This window comes from Lissotriton vulgaris, chromosome 8 (assembly GCF_964263255.1).
Source record: "Lissotriton vulgaris chromosome 8, aLisVul1.2, whole genome shotgun sequence".
Taxonomy (NCBI): Eukaryota; Metazoa; Chordata; class Amphibia; order Caudata; family Salamandridae; genus Lissotriton; species Lissotriton vulgaris.
The window spans coordinates 1,434,011,869-1,434,018,291 of NC_141696.1; the positions used below are offsets into that span (position 1 = coordinate 1,434,011,869).

A 6,423-nucleotide genomic window follows, 5' to 3' on the forward strand; every position below is an offset into this window, starting at 1 on the left:
GCTTTCCCATTACATAAGAACACATGATTCTGGTCAAATCTCTTGTATCCGTCATCCGGCTGTCGCCCTTAGAAGCATGCTAGAACAACTATCCGATACTTATAATGCTGCCTCCTCCCTCCCCTTGAGAGAAAGTAAATAATTTGGAAAATAAAGAAATCCCAAAGGCAAGACCTATTGGCTTTGTCAATGCTTTTTAAAACGTATTTTTGCTTTTAGCCATTTTATTTTGATTGACGAGGGCACTGCACCCTTCTAGTAATAACGTTTTACAAAAACCATGACACAACAAACACTGACAAAGCCAACAGGCTTGCAATCAACACCAGACCTCCTAGCTTTACCAATGCTTGTTCACTGTGTGCCAAAAATAACTTTCACTGGACTCTTAGGAGAGCAGGTGGGCTAAGACAGTGCTGTCAAGAAGAGCTTCTGGCCTAGTAGCCTCACCTCTACTCTACTGCATTCGATATAAGCCCATTGGTTCCCAGCCAGTAGGCAAAGTCTGTCAGGCATGAGTCAGGTTTTGCAAAGGAATCATATGTGTCCTATCCGTTCAAATGGAACTGGGTGTGACATGCATATCAATTTAATTCAAGGTCTTAGCAATTCAAATGGAAGAGAGGCCTGAAACAGACGCTCAATAAAAGCGATGGACATGAAAAACCACTGTGCACACCACAAGCAGTATTTTAGAGCGGGCCAAAAAAGATCTAGGGGCATATGTATCATCTGTTTTTTTAGTCGCAAATGCTGCGATTCGCAAAAAAGCAGAGTTTGCGACAAAAAATTCAGAAAATGTGATGTATGATTGAAATCGCATCGCAAAATTAAGGAATCGCAAAATTTGCAATTCCTTAATTTTGCTTCAGCATTTAAGAAATCGCAAATTGCGATTCCTTAAATGCTATGTATGAAGCACCCAAGTTGTGCGATTTCTAATTAAGAAATCGTAAATTACCACCAACTTGAAGTTGGTGGTAATTAGCGATTTCTTTCACAAATGCACTTTTTGCCATTTGTGAAGGTGCCATGTGGCGCACATACATGCCCTTAGGGCATGTATGTACGCCATATGCGCACACATGTAAATTTCAGGGGTGCATCAGGGTGTCCTTATGACACCCTTGCACCCTTAAAATTATTCTCAATTTGCGATTCTCAAATTGTGAATTGCAAACAATAACTTCCCATTAACTTCCCATCCATTCCTATGGGCCTTCTGGCCCATAGAAATGAATGGGAAAGTATTCCTTAATTGAGATTTTGCAATTTGCGAATCGCAATTAAGGAAAACTAAGAAATCGCCAAAAAAAATAGATTTTTTTATATACATCCCATTTTGCAATTCTCAAATAGCGATTCTCAAAAAATCGCTATTTGAGAATCGCAAACACAAATGTTGATATATCTGCCCCGTAATGTTCACGCTTTGAACACAACCTTCCTGAACTTTAGGTCAGATTTGCTTGCTTCCACTTGAGATTGGCAAGTAGGGAGTGACTGATCAATGCTGGCAGATCTTCCATAACCATATCTACAATACCCATAAAAGATATGTGAAGTTCTTTGTCTGAAATGGGGGTGTCACTGTAGTGAATGGAACACTGAGGTATACATAAGAGGAGTGACAATGATATGTGCAGCATTGAGAACAGGACCAGTGAGGGTTCAAAGGTCTGATGGGAGCACTCCTACATGTGACTATACTGGGCCTACTTCTGCTTTCTCTAAAAATAATGTGGACCCGATGCTCATGATAAATTTCACTGGTGAACAATCACTATTTTTGTGGGTAATTGTGGTTAAAATTATAGTGCTCAAAGGATCAGGACAGAGTCAGGGATATAACAGCGCTCCGCATTGCCAGTTAGGCAATGAATTCTAAAAAAACCTTTATCCCTGTCAAAACTTATTATACATTCAGTAGTTACTGTACCAAAAGTACAACAGTCACCTGTTTTGTTGTTACAATGAACTCACTAAGCGTTTGAGCAGAAGACAGGCAGGCAGACTTAAACATCAAATTTTGGGTCATTATACATATTACAATCACTTCCAGAGTTATATTTAAAACTTTTTATTCACAAAAATGAATCTTGAACCTGGGACCTCCAGATTGTAAGAAAGAAACTTTACCCCCTCCCTGTATAACTTATAGGGGTAGCCTCCTCTTGTTTTTGGTCTAACAGTTAGGCAATGACTCACAGCCGGTCTACAAACAGTGGTGGATGAAACTGTATCATATTGTTGGTTTGTTTTCCACACTATTAATATGCTTTTTTTCCTGAGGTTTGCCTTATCACTCGGTTCAGGCTACCAGAGACGAGGTTACGATCATCGAGCTGTACCTGTTTGTGGACCGGCTGTGAGTCATTGCCTAACTGTTAGACCAAAAACACGAGGAAGCTACGCCCTATAAATTATACAGGGAGGGGGTAAGTGCAGACTTCTAAAAAAACCTTTATCCCTGTCAAAACTTATTATACATTCAGTAGTTACTGTACCAAAAGTACAAGAGTCATCTGTTTTGTTGTTACAGCGAACTCACTAAGCGTTTGAGCAGAAGACAGGCAGGCAGACTTAAACATCAAATTTTGGGTCATTATACATATTACAATCACTTCCAGAGTTATATTTAAAAACTTTTTATTCACAAAAATGAATCTTGAACCTGGGACCTCCCTAATGGTTACAATCTAATTCACAATTAAAAAAGCACTTTAATACACTTGATATAAAAATCCTTTTAGAAACTTAAAAACAGTTGACGCAGCGTTTCGGTGTACATTCGTTTTCACCTTCATCAGGACTTTAAAGTTTCTTTCTTACAATCTGGAGGTCCCAGGTTCAAGATTCATTTTTGTGAATAAAAAGTTTTTAAATATAACTCTGGAAGTGATTGTAATATGTATAATGACCCAAAATGTGATGTTTAAGTCTGCCCGCCTGTCTTCTGCTCAAACGCTTAGTGAGTTCGCTGAAACAACAAAACAGGTGACTCTTGTACTTTTGGTACAGTAACTACTAAATGTCTAATACATTTTGACAGGGATAAAGGTTTACTTAGAAGTCTGCACTCAGCCCCTCCCTGTATAACTTATAGGGGTAGCTTCCTCGTGTTTTTGGTCTAACAGTTAGGCAATGACTCACTGCCGGTCAACAAACAGGTGCAGCTCGATGATCGTAACCTCGTCTCTGTTAGCCTGAACCGAGTGATAAGGCAAACCTCAGAAAAAAAAGCATATTAATAGTGTGGAAAACAAACCAACAATATGATACAGTTTCATCCACCATGACTGACAATTCTCCCTCAGTAAAACAGGGATTTTTGGGGCCTAGCATTGTGCAAAGAAATATAATGAACTCAAATTAATTAGCCACAAGAAATAAATGAGAGAAGATAAAGGGACAAAACCAGGGAAACGTAAAAAAAATTACCTCACTTCACTGCAAAATGTTCAGCTACTAAATTTTGTGTTGGAGCACGAATGCCAAAGTATTATGGTCTGAATTGGGGTGTGTCTTATAATTAGGGCTCCAGGTTTTATGGTATTTATTTTTTTGCCATTTCCGTCTTTATTTATCCATATTTATTTTTTGCCCATTTTTTCTATATTTATACACATTTATTTTTGCCACAAGCAAAAGACGACGCTACAGCTAGTATTTTTCCACATTTACTTAAATTGACAATTTTATTCGTTTTCTATTACAATATAATCTATAATGTACTAGAAAACAAATAACAAGCATTGGCATAGCCAATAGGTCTCGCCTTTGGGACCTTATAAGTATTTGGTTATGCAGCACAATACTCATTAGTATATACATTAAACAATAAAAACAAGAAGAAGAATGCACTTTGCAATGTTCTGGAACAGTCATCTTAATGATCACTGGCTACTAATTAAAGTAAATAGACAGAAAGGCGATTTATAAAAACGAAGAAACTTTATAAAGACAATTTTCATAACATTGTATATTCTATTTGACTCTTAAATCCTAAAATGAGGTGATCCAATGGCAGGTATTTGTTTAGAGAAGGTGGCACCACTACTTACGAGTGGGTTGACTATGCTTTCTAGGCATCCACGGTAAGGAGACAGGCATACTATCAGAGGCTGTGTCTTACTGTCTTAGAGCTCAGGACAGTTGTAAATCACTGCAAATCATGCATCAGTCCAGTTCACAGCTTACTTGTGTCACTCATGCTGCTGGAGAGCGGCGTCCAGTCACTGTGCGCTCGGTGACCCTGGCAGAACCAGACAGGTGTGCCTCGGGCCCCTCGGAAGTACGCAGATGTTTTCTTAGTCAGGTGGGGCGCAACACTTGAAGAGCTGGGCATATGAAATTTGCTTCCAGGCGCTTCTGTGTACCGCTCGCTTGTCTCTTGGGTATGGCGTGCGGAGAAGGGTCATTACCATACGTGCCCCTTAAAGAAACCACAGAATGTACGAGGCTTCTCAGCCCCTCCGCAGCTTCGAGTGGACCCTACGGCGTTATGCTCGCTTTGAGCCCAGCAAGGCCGCGCCTCCGGACAGCGACACACCAGGTTCCAGCGCCAACGCAGCCACTTGGAAGGTTTTCGAGGCAAATGAGGAAACAGGTAGCCTCACACTTAACATCGTAGCATCGGGCCATTTTTTCATTTCCCAAGGGCCAACGTTGCTGGAAGGATTTTCAATCATTGATTCCCAAAAATGGTTGAAGATCGGAAAGCGAACTGACTGCCTACTGTTCAGTGTCAAAGTAAAGAATGAGAGTCGCATGTTTCGTCTGCAGTTCAGTGGAATGTCAAAGGAGCAGTTGTTAGAACATTGCAGTCACTGTGTACAGGTACTTCAAGCCTACATCGCTGTCCAAGAACAAGAGTATGGTGTAGTGGCTCAGGAAGGCAAGTTGCAACAAATGATTCCTCACATCATGCGCCCAGTCATTCTGAAGTGCATAGCAGCGCTCTATCGAAGTCCAGTGCCTCAGGAGGAAGGATGTCTGTGAATCAGCTTGCACAGTCGGTGCTGAAAGGGAACTTAACAGAGCATCCTCTGGCCTACCAGCAATCCGCTTGGAACACAACTGATTTACGGCCCTTCTTACGTCTGTGTCTTCTGGACCAGCACTTCCCCGCCTTTGTAGAAGCGATGGAAAAGGAACTCCAAAAACTGGCTGATGCGTGAAATATCTTGGTCTGCAATCAACACATTTGCTTTGACCTGGAACGTGAATAAAGCTCTTGCAAAAGCGTGAAAAAAAAAGAAAAAGAAATGTGCTTCCATCAGGTAGTTTTAGGCCTCCTACCGGACGGCTGTGATTGCCAGTGCCGAAGCATGGGGGGCCGGATGTCACACAGTATTTAGGACATTTTACACTAAACATCCTCATTGTCGTGTCCGATATCAGTGATACTGAGTCATAATCGCGCACTAGCAATAAAAAGTACATTTGTGGTTAACACATGGCTGGCACAGTCTCACTGACACTTTTGGCATAAAGTCTGTGCATTAATTATTTTGTCTCATAAAAAGACGCACTCGGTCTGCAGACTCGTGGCTTGTGCTGGCATCAGACACAGGTGGTACACTGAAAGAAGGTGAGGTTTTGTTTGAGTTTCAAATTATGCTCACTCTGACCACTGCTCCTTTCATCGCGCGGCAGTCTCCGAATACATATCACAGATCATGCACGCCCTGCACTGCCCGGAGAGGGTGACTTTGTTAATAGTCTGTAAAATGGTTCGTACCTAGAGCAGCACTACAGTCTGTGCATGGCATATTAAACTAAATGTGCAAATCAAGTGTCTGTGGCCGCGAGTGCGAGTTGTGTGTTTGGTGCAGCCATCACTTTGGAATTTAAAACATTACAACACCAGCGCGCCGGTAAATGGTTTTATGCTCCACACTGTAGGCACACTTACTTTAGCACCAAATGGCCTGTGCCACAGAGAGCAGCAACACGGCCGCCTGGCTCACCTCTCTCCGTGCCTGGTGACAATCTCCACTCGGCTCCAGCAAATGATCACCGCTACCTCATTGTATGCCCCCTCCTCCCCCGCAGCAAAAAAGGAGGCAATACACTAAACACCAGTGAGCCGCCACGCAGTCAGCTCCCAGAGGCAGCTATATACTCTCGCGGGGGTCCCGCAGCATGAGCCAGCAAAGGAGGGGGCCATACTCTAAACCCCAGTGTTCTTTCTGGAAGGAATCCGCCGCCGTAGTGAGGGCCCGAAGGCGCCCTGACAGGAGTTTCCTGCTGCACGAGATAACGAAGATGACAAGCCTCACCAGAGTACTTCACAGGTCTTTAAGAAGACCATTCACATGTTAACGAGGCTTTGTTGTATATTTCACCCCTTCTTGCCAGACTGAAGTGTGGGAAGCCTCTACTACAGCAGGCATCCCAAGTCATTCCAAGTGCCCCGTC

The 6,423-nt window shown here is 42.3% G+C and overlaps 1 pseudogene; it reads left to right on the forward strand.

Annotated features, from left to right (window-relative positions):
* Positions 1 to 4,399: 4,399 nt before the first annotated feature.
* LOC147698888 (meiotic recombination protein REC114-like) lies at positions 4,400 to 5,180 on the forward strand (annotated as a pseudogene).
* The last annotated feature ends 1,243 nt before the right edge of the window (positions 5,181 to 6,423 follow it).